Here is a 16,416-nt window from a genome sequence, read left to right on the forward strand (position 1 = left end):
CAAAAGTGTTTTTGTTTGTGACTGCACAATGAACCTGTAAAAAATATATGGTGAGGTTACTACAAATACTTGTGGTTTATTTTTCAGAAATAAAATTCAAATCTAAATTGTTAAAAAAAATCCTGTTTGGATGAATAATGCAAATAAATATGCATCGCATTCAGGATTTAGATTTTCATAGATTTTCTTTAACAAAATAATATTGAAACACAGCTGCCTGCCTAGAAGCAAATCTAATTTCTTCATTGATGGGTACTGAGACAGAAAACGCTCAGAGCTTTCTGCACAAAAAAGGTTACACCCAGAGTGATAACTAAAGTATGAAAATAACTCAAAAAAATCAATGTGAATGATGAAACCATTCTCACAACAAGAGAAAGACCTTAGGGGTAGTAATCTCAACACTCAATGCCCCTAAATGAAAAGTGTGTGTTAGTGTTAATTCAAGCTCAAAACTAATCAATCAAAACTAAACCAATTCATCCATTTCACAAATCTCAGGTAACTCTACATTCGACCTATCCAGTCATGTCTTTTTATGTGAAAGAAGCCGCCTTAACAGTCAAGGTCAAGAGTTTTGCTCATATACTAAACTTCAACATCTCTGGTCAGAGTATTCCCGTGCTAGTCTAACATTCTGAGTATTTCAGAAATTGTTGATCTAGTTTCCCACCCCGTCATCTCTAGGTTTACAAAGAATGAAAAAGAGAAAATATCCAGTGAGCAGGAGTTATTTTGTGTTAGAAAGTTAGGACTAACTGAAATAACCACTTGTTATAATCAAGTTATGCAGAAGAGGATCTCAGACAGACATTTGAAGTAGAAGACCTAGCAGCAAAAGACCACAAACGGTGCCACTAAGAACAGGAAACAGGAGGGCTCACTAAAAGTGGACAACATACGATTTGAAAAACTGTTGCCTGATCTGATGAGTCAAGATTTCTGCTGCAATATTCAGATGGTAGGCTCAGAATGTGGTGTAACCGAGAAGAAAGCATGGATCCATCCTGCCTTGTATCAGTAGTTTAGGCTGATTTTAGTGGTGTAATGAATCTCGGTACACTTTTGGTCCCTTAGCTGGTAGTATTATTGTAGGGGCTTTACCTTAGGATGGATAAAGCAACCTTGAGGTGAACGTTTTTGTGATTTGGCGCCATATAAATAAAACTGGATTGCATTTTTTCAGGGCCACAGCCTACCTGAGTTCATTTTGCTGACCCTGACCATCTCTTTATGAGACAGGGTACCCATAACTGTCACTGTCACAAAGCTCAAATCGTCTCAAACTGGTTTGGTTTCTTGACCATGACAGTGAGTTTGCTGTACTCCAAAGGCCCGGTCATCAAAATGAACAAACTGCAGTCTCTATAATTGCAAAAATCCTTTATAGAATGGGAAAAGCAAAGATAATAATACAAATCTGGATCATAATTAAAAGTTTGGGTGGCTAAAACAAAGTTATGCTTCATATGGAAAACAGATGAAGAATTATTTCATGTGTGTTCATAGTCATAGTCTGAGTCGGCAAAAACAGAAAAAAAGCAGTTAAATGGCCTGTATTTGGCCTGTATTTGTATAGCGCTTTTACTAGTGGCAAGCTACATTGTAGCCACAGCCACCCTGGGGCGCACTGACAGAGGCGAGGCTGCCGAACACTGGCGCCACAGGGTCCTCTGACCACCACCAGTAGGCAACGGGTGAAGTGTCTTGCCCAAGGACACAACGACCGAGACTGTCTAAGCCGGGGCTCGAACTGGCAACCTTCTGATTACAAGGCGAACTCCCAACTCTTGAGCCACGATCGCGTTTAAATGGACAAAAAAAGGGGGCTTGGGACGGAATGGGTAGAATCACTTTCATTTTAATAATTTGTCTTTCGGGGCCTCGTAGATAAAAATTAGAACAATGTCACAGCATGAAAACAGCATGCATCACTGCTTCAAATCACAAAGTGTTTCAGGATCCACGCTTGGAGTTATTCTCGGTGATACTCGGCACAAAATATTGCCTGTCTGATCTTACGTTTCTAATTTCACAGCATGAGTAATTTCCACTAATGATTACAGCTCAGACAAACTGATATAAAGGTTTAAAACCTCATGTTGGCAAATATTTCTGGAAAACACATAAACAAATTACCACCTCTAAGAGATAATTATCTCAACATTTTTTCCCATACAGTTTCTTTGAATATGTAAACAAGCAGCATGTACAGAAAGAAAACTGATTACTATGCATTCCCATATTTTGATGCTGGGCGCTGGTGGTGATGATGTGATGAATAACACAAGTCTTTGATTTACTGGAGGGCTTTTTGATTTAGAATGCATGTTTTTGGGGGGGGGGGGGAAATAATTAGAAGCTAACAGCCCGGGGATGATTTTTCTGTGTGTGGTTTCTGTGTATATGTAACCATGTCCTTTCATGACATGTGCAATGAGATTCTGGCATCAGAATACAAATGAAGTGTTGAATTATCCACCAATCCCAGCTTCACAATGATCCCCCTCTTTTCTCTCCTCTCCAACTTCAACATTTGTTTAGGTTTTTGGACACATTCAGTCCAGCATTTTCCCTTTTATAGGCATCTTGACATCCCTCTCTTCACATGAATAAAAAGTCTAATCCTCTCCCTCTGCCCAAAGAATTCAGTATTTTTCTTGGAATTTTAGCAGTAACCTTAATCATACCACAACTTGTCATCTCTGCTGTCACCCTTGTCCTTTAACAAGTTGTCAGCAGAATATGTAAGTAAGCCCAGTCTCTCTCTGTCTCCCTGCAGAATGTATTTCACAACACGCCATCCCATGCCAAAGATCTAACAATCAAGACAAACCTAACATACCCTTTGAGCAAGGATTTGACGACAGTAGGGAGAAAATTTCTCCCTTTTAAAAGGGCAAAAACCTCTGGGAGAACCAGAGGAGGGAGACCATCTGCCCCGACTGCTTGGGTGAGAGGAGGGCACTGACAGAAAAGATGAGCAGTGAGAAACAGTAAACAAAATAAAGGAGCCACAGAAGCTCTTCAAAGTAAAGATGGTTAGGCAAAATATCTTGCTAGATATTCCTCATTACCAAGCTATGCGTACTTTAAAACCCTTTGTGCAATCTCAGACGATCAGAAATTTATTCCAAACTTAACCAGCAATTGCTGTGCATCCAAAGGTTTGAATTTCAGCCTGAATGATTCCGTTATAAAGGAAACCATGGAGAGGGCAATCAGCCAGTAATCACTCAGAGGTCAACAGCCTGTGGTTAGAGCTTGTGTCATCTTCTGACAAAGCGTAATCAAAATCCAGTCGAGCTTAGTAGATAGAAAGTGCTTCTTTCAGACTAGAGGGGTGACACATGCTGACTAAAGGCTGGAGTCAATCATCATTACACTCAGCTCTGATTTAGTAGTCGGTTAGGTTAGATTCAACCTGGCACCAAAGTTGGAGACACTATCAGAACAGTTGTCTGAGATAAAACACAGAAAAAAAATGTGATTACCACCAGAATCACCACTTAAAAACTGACTAATATTTAAGATAAAAAAAAAAATAGTTCCTTATTTCATCCAGCTGACTTGGTATAAAGTAGCATCTTCACTGGATCCATTGAAAAAATAAAATTTCTCTTTTACTTTAGCATAAAGCTGATTATAATTTTGATTGTATCTGTTGAAACATAATAATAATACATATACTACTAATGAAAATACATAATAATAAATAGAGCACTATGCAAAAGAGTCGTTCCTCGTTTCTTTATATTTTGCCAGGAACATTTGGAATAAAAGCAATGATTTATTGAAAGATATGCAAATATAAGTCGAAATACAATACATGAGGCAAAAACCGAGTTTACACAATTCTAATCAGCTTGAATTTCAGTCTTTGGTATGCTTTCCTTTATTCCTATTTATTTCCTTTATTGTTAGCTGTGTTGTTGTTCCATGCTCTGTTAAGATGATCCCACACTGCTTCAGTAAAGTTTAATGTCCGGGCTCTGGGGGAGGCCAATCCATAATTGAAAGTGGGGGTTTTTCTGTCTAGGTTTGCTTTTACTGCATTGGCAATGAAGCTGTTGCCGCTCACACACTTTAAAGAAGGTACTGAATGATCAAAATCTTTCTGTGTTCACAATTCCAACAATTTCGACAAGATCCCCACAGATTTTGCCACTGATGTTTAGCCCAGGTCTTGTGTAATTTGGCACATCTCAGACTTTTCTCCCTGTTTCTCCGACAGCCACCCTTCAACTGAGACCATTTCTGCAGAGGCTTTAGTGAACAGAAGCTGGATCGCTGAAAGGCTAGTTGCATCTACCAGGTTCAATGTCAGGTCTTGGCTGGATTTCTTGTTTTTTCTTAGAAGATGGCTTTCAGATACTGTTCATCTACTGTAAATAGTTTGTTTCACTGCCACATCTTCAGATTTTTCTGTCAGATCCCTCATAATTTTTTAATAACACACTGTACACCGTGTTGAGTTGTGGCAACTGCCTGGCTAATTCTTTTAACATTGTTGGTCACAAATTCTACTTTTTCCCCGTCAAACAGTTATGCTTGGCATTTTTTTATAGGTTCAACCACAGAAATTGGACACGTTGCTAGCAACAAAGATACCATTTAAAATCGGTTCTTTCTGTGTATGTTTTCTGTTGGGTGTGTATTTTCTGTTATGTGTAGACACAACACTTGTTCATCCCTTGAGTTAAGTGCCTTTTTCATTCTCGAATGATTCATATGTCAGTGTTAAATGGCTCAACAAACAAATAAAAAAGCACTCCTCGTGAATATGATCGGGTACAAGGGCTGGACTGAAAAATGAGAGCAAAAGTATTCATTGTCCAAAGAAACACTCTGAAAGACCTTCAGAAAGCCTGGAGAAGTACTGCTATTAAAGAACAGTTTTCCTTCAAAGTAAATATTTTACCGTGCCATAATACATCAGAACTTCTATTTTCCATTCCCATTTATAGCCAGGTGCACTTCTTAAACATATCCACACCATTCACTGACATATCCGCCCCATCGTATCAAAGCTAAGCTTTAGTGATGTAGTATTGCACATCTATAAAGCTTTGGTTTGCAAAAGAATATGAAAATGGAAGCAGCAGAGGGCAGGTCATACTGACTGCGTGACCCTTCACATAATCCAGCTTGATTACCATCTTTCACTTCAAGTTTTGCTTCACAAATAAGTACATTTTATACAAAAAATTAGTATAACCTTAGTGGGATCGCAGTCATATTATCAAAGTCTTTCTTTCAGACTAAAGAAAGTTTGTGCAGAACCCCAGAATATGTTATAAACTAAGTGGTGCCTCCTATAACAAAGAAATTTATCTTCACGTGTAAGATTAGTAAAGCCTCTTTAAAATTCAAGCAACAGTGAGATTGCTTCTGCTTCAACTGCATGTTTTGTCAGTGTCAGGCTCAAGGTGAAGAAGCTGTCAGCATTGTATCATTGTAATGCATGTTACACAGTGTCCTTCACAAAATCCCTCATATTCTCCAACGCTATTATATGAAATTTTAAATGACTGCTAGAGTGAACCGAGGAGCTTCAACAAACATCAGTGAGACGCAGCGTAAACAAATGACTCTGCAAGTTAACACATTGTGTCACCCTAGACTTTCCTGTTTCGCCTTGTTTCTCCATGTCCCATCTATCAGCAGTCAGAAGCCACTCTGTCAGAACAAAGTCAGATTATCGAGGGTTTTAATTACCCCAAAGGAGTAAGCTAATTAATTATCGCTATTACTGGTATGGAACATCCCTTTAGATAAAGAACCCGAATGTAATTATTAATCTTTTGACCCCTTTCTCTTTTTCCTCAGTAAGCCCGTCAGTAAGTATACTGTCAACACACTACAAAATGCAGCTGAAAGTCAAAATCACAGCAGAGTTTTACATTGAATCGTATTTATTCCCATTCTGTGTCTCACAAGCACACCAGGGATAGACTGAAGCTTTTCCATGCTTGAGATAACTTAACAGCATGGCTCGGAGCTTCGACAGACCCAGTTGGACTAATTCCTCCTTGAGCCACTACAGGGCTTTCCCCACATCCAACAATACAATGCCAAAGTGCATGAATCACTTGTTTGTATCAGTATGCAATAGACCAACCACTTGCTCACCATATGCCGCTTTGTCTGTCCTCCCAAAGTCCCAGCTCTTCTCATTTTCTGTGATTTACCAACTGTGCACCTGGCTAGTCAAATACTGATCTCCCAATATTCATAAAAGAAAGAAATTCAATCGGGGTTTTACAGTTCAAAATCCGAGCACTCATGGGGCGTGTGTGTCTGCGTGATAAGGAATGAGAGTGTAACAGCGAAAAAAACAAATGATAGAAAAACAAGAAATGAATGAATGAATTTTCATGGAGCACAATTTCTGCTTTTTGAACCCTTATATGTACTGGATAACAGCTTAATCTCAAAGGCCAAAGTAACTGAGCTTGTCCTTTTTGTCTTTCGAGCAGATTCTTGGCTTGACTACTTATTCTGAATTGGACATCCAGACGTCCAGATGTTAAAAATCCCAAAGAGATCTAAGGGATGGGAGAAATAATCAAGATAAGCAAAGGCGAATAAAGGGATGAATGCTATGACGAATTAGTACGCATGCTGCCTGGCCATATATACAGCGCATGCCTGCCTGCATGTCTACCTTTGAGCACCCCAGATTTACTCTTTCTATCTCTTTGCACTTATACAATCAGGCTAAGTGCTGATAAATATCCCCATTCGCACCAACCTTCTGAACAAAGAGCACATCTGGTCCTGGTTGTTAGACTCATATTAGCTCCTCATGCAGGACTAATCAGAGCCATCCCAGTCAGGCTTGCAGGATAATACTGGATCACACTGTTTTGATTGACTGGGAGAAAGAGTTCTCCTACCAGTTCATAATGTCTCTTTACCTCATGAGGGGATATTTGCACACATGATTTATTCGAACTAAAATCTACAAGAGGTGAGATGTGACACTTTTGATATACGAGATAATAACAGCTCAACTAGCAGCTGTGGGGGTGTTGTACTTTCAAACATTGATTATTTGAGCTAAATTTTACCCTCAGCATGGTAACATTTTCATAGTGAGCTATTAACCCAGGCTAGTTGGCGTTAAGCACTTTTTACATAGTAAGTTTACATGCAACCAAGACAGTATCACTATATTAGTTTCAGTTATTTGCACAGAAATAGGAATATGAGGCAAAAAATAATGCTAAAATGTGACATGATGCAGTTAGACGCATAAGTTGTGCAAACATTCAGTTTTCAGTAAATGGCTTTAACAGCAGTATTGCAATAACTGTTTAGGAATAACAAACATTTTACACACTCAAAGACTCAAAAGTAATTTGACAATTGACTGGCATGGAGTTTTATGGCCAGTTAAAATATCTGGAATTAATTCAAAGTGTTGAATTTGCATTTGGTTGTTGTTCACTGGAACTTTCAATATGGGGCCCAAAAGATGGCATGTCAATGCAACTTAAGGAAGTTATCATCAGGCTGCAAAAATACAATAAACCTAGAGAAAACAACTAAATTAGGAGTCACCTACTTCCTCAGACTTTTTCTAATTGTACTGACATGAACTTCAACATTTAACATGCTAAGAGAGGCCAGTAGAGTCTGAGATATAGCTCTTGGGTTTTTTGTATGGCCTGACAAAACTAAACTGCTAAATTTTTTGCTTTTATAGAGGTGCTCATACTTGCTGAGGATCTGTTAATCAAGTGCATTTGATTAGCAGCTTACCCACTTATTTCCTACAGAGCAGTTACGGTGTATTTAGTTTTTCACAGGACTGTAAACATACTAAAAACATATATTAGAAAGAGCATTAGACCATCTAATCACTTTTAATCATCCAGAAATGATTTTCTAAGGATTTAAAACGGGTTAAAGTATTATGCATTGCTCTGTTCTACTAGTCTTTAATTATGGTTTTCAGCAGTTTAATGGCTGGGACAAATGATGGCTTCAGGCTGTTTGTTTTGCACTTTGGCACCCTGGGTTTTCTGATGGCAAAAATTCATATTCAGAGAAGTGGGGATGTTGGGAGACGGCCATGATTCTTATTGCTTGTTGTATAACTGCATGTTCATACTGGGTTTGGATGAACATGCCCTAGAAGAAAAGTTAGGGGATCATCAATTTTATTACAGTTTAGCTTGGCAGGCCAGGAACTGTGGCACAAAAGAAAGATTCAGCAAATTGCCAAAGTCATGGGGATACATACATTTCACTAGACAACTGTTTGCACAAATCCATACATTTGGACGATTTTGCTTTTAGTAGTGGGTGAGTAATATGAAATGCAACTCAGGTAAAAATATATCTCATACCTGTTTTTACTTAGGCATCACAGGCAACATAAACAAACCTGTAAGTTTTTGACATTAAAATAGAGACTATTTGTCATATCCCCCAGAGTAACATAACAGAGTGGAAAACAAGAGGAAACAAAATAAGCTATTCTTAATCTACACACTAGCACGCTTGAACTTTATTTCTTGCTAGTGTATGGAAACTCAAATATTCACTTTTCATGTTTTGACCCATTTGAACATTTTAAATGCCATCAGATGTCTCCCTCCTTCAATATTTGAAAATAAGTATCAAGCATTTCATGCGCGCTTTACTTAAGATACAGAGATCTGAAAAAAAAAAAGATTTGAAAAGCTCCAACCAAAATTAATTAAGGAAGTAGACGAGATGTAAAATGTTCTAAGCAGACATATCTGCCTTCAATCGGCGTTTGCTCCACGCGCATCTTCTGAGCTGGACTTCAATTAAGTACTGATACTTTTCACATCTCTCAGGTAAACAAACTTTCCCTTTGGCTGCACCTTTCTTACAAAAATCCTGCATCACAAAGTGACGTTAAATGTGTTTCTGTGTGCGTGTTTTTATCTCTTGGTGGGGACTCCAGCAAGTCAGCAATGACTAAAAATGTACCAAAAAAGTACTCATATGAAGGGTTGCGTGTGTGCATTGGTCTGGGTGTGTGTTCTTAAATACCATTTTGCCACTGTGCCATGATCCTGATGTGTATATGATCACACCTCTGTGTTATTGGTTCCGCATCGAGCACTGCCAAGATGCTGCCGCCACTGAGAAGACTTACACAGCATGTAGCGCAGGTGCAAATAACATCTGGGAGGACGAGTGCCCACAAGGAGAGACGGCAAGAAAGGCAAACAGAGGACGAGACAGAAATAGGTTCAGTTGCCCACACAATCATGCATGAATTCACAGCGGTCCTGTATTTGTGATATCACTTCAAAATCAATTTAATTTCTCTTCTTTAATACTTTAAATAGAAACAGACCAGTGCACAGATATTTAAATTAAGTTCAAATGGCCACTTCTGAATACTTATAGCTGCGCACCGCTTATGCATGCTAATGAAACCTTTTCCCACACACATAATTAAGTTGACCTTTCAGGGCACTTTAGCCTCTTAAGTTTAAAGATTCATACTCAGCCTTCAAATCCCAAAGTCCCAAATAACATCTATTATTCGATTTTATATGATGAGCTTCAGTCATAAACTACTTCTTAAAACGGATATTTTAATCCATAACACATTTATAAAATGATGGAATGATAGTACAACAAATATTTGAGCTTAAACATAATTCAGTCCAATAAAACGCCACCATAAATTCTGGTCTTAAAAACAGCTGTTATCTTTGGTCACCAAATATTGTCCAAGTGTCATTGTTGAGAACTGCACTTGAAAAAATGTGGTGCGCTTTGTAGTTTGTCTGGGGTCGACTTCACATAAAAAGTTGGCTTTAATGTTGAACTGCATGAGCAAAACCGTTCTTATTATTATTGCTCCCTCTTTAACAAACAGCTCATGCATGGGATTAAAATTAATTTCCCACTACTGTAAACACCACTGAGCCAAGTTTCAAAAACATCAAATTATAAAGCTACCTAATTGAACGACTCTCAAATAGTTGTGTGCGCACCCTTCTGTGAGTCTGTGTGTGTGCGCGCCTTAAGTAAACAGAACAGCATGAACAGGCAGGATGAAATGTTTGTGTTGCTTGTTAGAAAAGACGATGAAGGGTTGTGACGTGTTGGCTGCTCGCTCTAAATTGGGCCAGGTGAGGAACTAATTAGTGCTCCGTAGAACAGTTAAAATCCCCCTACCCTCCTGTGCCAATCATCATAATGCAATTTCAGTTGACAGATTAAGCCAAATTTATGGAGACAATTAAAAGAACTAAAATCAGAAACTAGGTTTGCCCCCCTCCCCCTCCTCCCTTTGTTTCTATTCAGAGTTTCAAGTGTTGATGACGATATGTGTCTTTGTTTTTTGTTTTGCTTTTTCAGAAAGAGAGAAATCAAATGAATAAAACTTTATCTCAGTCACTCCCTGTGATATGAATCCTTGCACCATCCACTTACACAGACAGAGGAGCAAAAGGAGCAAAAGCAGAGGGGGGGGACACAGTTGAGGGAACTACAATTGGGTCCAGAAAAGTTGAATTGGAGATGAGCAGCTGCAGGTCAAGGTAACTGAACAATCCCAATGACAAAGTAAGTGTCTGTCTACCTACTCTGAAGCTTATTTACGCCGTACAAAGGACCTAGATAAGAGACAGAGTGAAGTGTGTTTGTGCATGTCCATGAGGGAGTGTGCAGGTGAAAGAAAGAGAGTTTGTAGAAGTGATAAAGGTATGGAGCCGGAAGGGAATAGATCCTATTAGAAAGGAAAGCTGACAATGAAAAGCAAGTGTTTAGAACAGATAATAACAGGAATCAATAAACGTCTGAATGCTGGTGTGGAAGAGCCACAGTCAGATAAAGAACTCCTATCAGAAAAGACAACACCGCTAACTGGACCTACCACTGTGTGACTACCAATCTTCAGGCACTTCTTGAAAATGCAGCTCCTCTTTGTCTGTATGGCAAAATAAATGTTTACAATTTTGAAACTTTGGCTTACATTTTCCATGCTTTGCTAGAAGAAAGCTAGGGTCTGATATTGTGGCCAGGGCTATGTACCTACTTACTTGGGGTTCGTTTTGCTGTGGTGGATTTGAACTACTCTTTGATTGATGGATTGACAAAGAAATTAGACACAAGCATGTTTGCCCTCCTCTTATTACTTGGTGGTTCTCTGGTTCTTTCACCACCAACGGGAAAAAACTGCAGTCTGTACAGGGAGTGCAGAATTATTAGGCAAGTTGTATTTTTGAGGAATAATTTTATTATTGAACAACAACCATGTTCTCAATGAAGCCAAAAAACTCATTAATATCAAAGCTGAATGTTTTTGGAAGTAGTTTTTAGTTTGTTTTTAGTTTTAGCTATTTTAGGGGGATATCTGTGTGTGCAGGTGACTATTACTGTGCATAATTATTAGGCAACTTAACAAAAAACAAATATATACCCATTTCAATTATTTATTTTTACCAGTGACACCAATATAACATCTCCACATTCACAAATATACATTTCTGACATTCAAAAACAAAACAAAAACAAATCAGCGACCAATATAGCCACCTTTCTTTGCAAGGACACTCAAAAGCCTGCCATCCATGGATTCTGTCAGTGTTTTGATCTGTTCACCATCAACATTGCGTGCAGCAGCAACCACAGCCTCCCAGACACTGTTCAGAGAGGTGTACTGTTTTCCCTCCTTGTAAATCTCACATTTGATGATGGACCACAGGTTCTCAATGGGGTTCAGATCAGGTGAACAAGGTGGCCATGTCATTAGTTTTTCTTCTTTTATACCCTTTCTTGCCAGCCACGCTGTGGAGTACTTGGACGCGTGTGATGGAGCATTGTCCTGCATGGAAATCATGTTTTTCTTGAAGGATGCAGACTTCTTCCTGTACCACTGCTTGAAGAAGGTGTCTTCCAGAAACTGGCAGTAGGACTGGGAGTTGAGCTTGACTCCATCCTCAACCTGAAAAGGCCCCACAAGCTCATCTTTGATGATACCAGCCCAAACCAGTACTCCACCTCCACCTTGCTGGTGTCTGAGTCGGACTGGAGCTCTCTGCCCTTTACCAATCCAGCCACGGGCCCATCCATCTGGCCCATCAAGACTCACTCTCATTTCATCAGTCCATAAAACCTTAGAAAAACCAGTCTTGAGATATTTCTTGGCCCAGTCTTGACGTTTCAGCTTGTGTGTCTTGTTCAGTGGTGGTCGTCTTTCAGCCTTTCTTACTTTGGCTCCAGTGATGTTGCAGCTCTGAAATATGGCCAAACTGGTGGCAAGTGGCATCTTGGCAGCTGCACGCTTGACTTTTCTCAGTTCATGAGCAGTTATTTTGCGCCTTGGCTTTTCCACACGCTTCTTGCGACCCTGTTGACTATTTTGAATGAAACACTTGATTGTTCGATGATCACTCTTCAGAAGCTTTGCAATTTTGAGACTGCTGCATCCCTCTGCAAGATATCTCACTATTTTTGACTTTTCTGAGCCTGTCAAGTCCTTCTTTTGACCCATTTTGCCAAAGGAAAGGACGTTGCCTAATAATTATGCACACCTGATATAGGGTGTTGATGTCATTAGACCACACCCCTTCTCATTACAGAGATGCACATCATCTAATATGCTTAATTGGTAGTAGGCTTTCGAGCCTATACAGCTTGGAGTAAGACAACATGCATGAAGAGGATGATGTGGACAAAATACTCATTTGCCTAATAATTCTGCACTCCCTGTATAGTGCTTTGTAGCCATCTGACCCAACCAGTCACGACAGATGCCTGCCCCTCCCTAAACCTGGTGCTACCAGAGATTTCTTCTCTTGAAAAGGGACCCACTGTCACCAAAGTGCTTGCTTGTTGGGAGTTTCTCTGTATTATTGGAAGGGTTTTACCTGACAATATTAAATGCCTTGAGGTGACTGTTGTTGTGATTTGGAGCTACATAAATAAAATTGGATTGAATTAAATAAATAACAATATAATGACTATAGACTATGTATAAAAGACATACACACCGCCTGGGTTTGAAGAGTGAAGCCAGTGTCAAATAGCATTCTTTGCAATACCAAAGGAGCCATCCTTTGGTATTGGAAATAATTTCAAGATAAGCTAATAAAGCAGTGCTTGCTTTAGTCGTGACTGTATGAGTGTGCATCAACACCAAGATAATGACAGACAAAAAGCTCAGCTCTGAGCTTTAACCCAGGAGTCCACAATCTAATAGTTGATGCTACGTCCTTTTCTATACAGTCTACTTCAGCGATACAGCTTTCAGCTGGCATATGAAAGATGTGACCCTGGTACACATTTTCCCTGCTAACAACATATTGAACTGTCATTGTCAGCATGCTGCCTGTTTAGCTCAAAGCACAAAACACAGTCTTACTGAACCAGACTGATGGCTTTAGACTCCAGACATTTAGGAGGATTTAACTTAAGCACCTTACAGTGAAATTGAGTGTGTGTATTCGAATACTGTACCTTCAGTACTCTATTTACTCTCTGCTTCTGCGTTTGCTGATATTACATACTGAGGTGAGATTTTCCTCCATAAGCCCCCTGAAGTTTTGTTTAATGTCACGGCACAGTTTCCTTATGTTCTTTTATTGCAGTGTTGTTTGCTGTTTGCTGCATGTGTTTGTGTGTGTTTGCGTGTGTTTTAGCGAATGTTAAAAAAAGAAAAAGTAAAAAAACAAGATCTTCGACTTTAATCATTGTTATCGTCCAAACAATAATGATTGTGGCTCTCTCCCTTCCCTCCCAGCAAAATGAATTGTTTTCTTTTTCTGACTTTGATGAATGAATAGGTTATACCACACAGGATTTTTGTAAAGAAAACAAGCAGACTAAATCTGAATACATCTCTGCCTGCGGCTGGACTTCCAGAGGTCAATTCAGGACTAAGCTCTGCATGTTCAAAAAGCAAGATAAGTCCATCTTTGGCTTGATTTCTAGTTGAAACCAAAGGGGGAAATTAGCATTTTATTTTCCTGGACTAAATATGGCAAAAAGTCGACTCTTGCAGAAAGAAAGGGAGATGACCAGAATACAAATTTGGCAGCTGGCACTACAGCATGTCTCTCCTAATCTACGGAGCCAAAGGGATTACAGGGGAGCAATGTCCCAGCATTTTAACCTGACATATTCACAGACTGCTCCACTCAGTCTATCTGTCTGACACACTCTTTCTCTCCTTCTCTGACCGTAGGCAACACCTCATTCCTCATTTCTCATGCGGAGTGGATAGAGACAGACAGACTACCTAACTGGCAGGAAGAGACAGACTAAGCTAGCAGCTACAACTCTCTGAATACAGTGAGTCCAATGATGACAACACATTTTTATCATAGTCACACAATGTTTTTGGAGTTTTACACATAATATCCCTGAAAAGGACCTCGGGGCAAAAACCAGAAATTGCTACCATCCTCTTTCCAAACTCTATTAGTATTGTGGACCTTCAGAGTCTTACTCTTCATAACCATAAATCCCCCCTAGAAGGACAAATATTGAAAAAGGAATAGCTTTAGGCAATTGCTTAAACACTGAGGTTGCTGGTCTGAAACACTGAAATACAGTTTCTGTCACTGTACCTCATGAGAGTCCACAATGTTACAAGTACATGTGGTAGTTTGGATCACAGGAAGGTAGCGTCTCAAGCGCTCAAATACATTTTACTGAAGCAAATTTGCAAACGCTTTAGTATTTTGTATCACACAGATCCCATGCTCAGAAATGTTTTGGTTATTATCAAACAGTACAGACACTCTGACTTGTGCCTTGCATGCTAACAACAAGTGCACTCTTCCCTTTAATCTACATGCATTTAAGTGAGACTCAAATGCAAAAAATTACCATCTATAATTGTGGGTGATTCTGCTGGATTTATCAAGGTTCATGCAATTTGCAAGGGTCAGTTTCATTTGGGAAACGCTCTGCCTTCGAAGTAGATGGTGATTTGCACACTTACATTATATTAAAGCAAGGCTCTAATAAGGAAGAGTGAACATTTTATTTCAATTTGTTCCACAGAAATGCCAGTGTCAGAAAATTACACTCACAATCTGTGATCTTAGCATACTGAAAAGGAACATAAACAAGCATACAAGTTGCTCATTACAGTCAATTTTAAATGCTGCTTTGATAAAACATCTAGTCTTTTCATTCTCTTAGGTGTTGTATCATTTCTACTGCAACCATTATGTTTTCACATAAACTGCCTCTCTTGCTAAATTATAAATTATACATTTTAGTTGCGTAATTAAATGACTAAATTATTCTATTGCAACTAGTTTTGGATATATTTTTCATTGTGCTGATATCTATTCTACCAAGGGATGCTTGGTACACTAAATACCACATATTATATACAAAGATGTCTAAGTCACTGTTCCTGTCAGATATACTGCTATCAAAGATCAACCCTAACATTTTATTTTCTCATTTATAATATTAATCTTGGCCTAAATGTGGTGGTATTGAAAACAAAGCTGCTGCACATTGAGCGCTATCTTTATAAAAGTTTCCAATTTCAATCGATCCTACCTGACATTGATCATTTACTTCTTTATGTCATTATGAATCTTGCTGACTAACAAGTAACTAACTAACTAATTCGGTTTCCCTGGGTCTTTTCCCGGTGTTATGAATAAATTTTCGTTTTTTGGTACCGGTACTGGTTTTGTTTTGTTGTATTTATCCGCGACACCTTAAAGGCCGGTCTGTGAAAATATTGTCGGACATAAATGGTCCGTGGCGCAAAAAAGGTTGGAGACCGCTGTCTTAGATGATTATAATTTAGCATTTTACTTTTAAAGAATTTTTATGAATCCTTGGTAATACTACAGTACGACATAGCCACAATGAAAAAATGCCAACTGGCACATTCTTATATTAACTGAGCATTACTCAGTGAAATAAAGTCCCAGTCACACTGGCCCATATGGTCGGCCACCCCTCAACTGTGTATTTGCTAGCGAGTGACACCTGCTAGGTGAAATCGATCATAAAGAGATACACTATGCTGAATGAAAGAAGAAAACTATGGGTAACCACGGCAATCTACTAGAGCAAGGTTTTTGTGCAGCAGCTTTTGCTGAGCAACCTCGAGCAACCACTTACCAACTGCTGTGAAACACACATTTTTCACTAGTGACCAGAAGTTGCCTGTAGGTTGCTGACCTACTCTAGGGCTGTATGGCTGAGATTTGAGGGGAAGACCAAACAACATGTCATTAAATTAATGCAAAAGTGAAACATAAAGCTGTACAGGATCAGTTATGTCCATTATTTTGGCCCAGTATAAAAACAATACAGCTAGATGATAACAACAGCAAATAACATCAGGAAGGGCACACAGCAGTAGCATCCATCCATCCAAATCACAAGGCAAAACAATGAGTTTAAAGCCAGGAGTCTCTACAGGCCACACAGACA

This window comes from Rhamphochromis sp. 'chilingali' (assembly GCF_963969265.1).
Source record: "Rhamphochromis sp. 'chilingali' genome assembly, chromosome: 20".
Lineage (NCBI taxonomy): Eukaryota > Metazoa > Chordata > Actinopteri > Cichliformes > Cichlidae > Rhamphochromis > Rhamphochromis sp. 'chilingali'.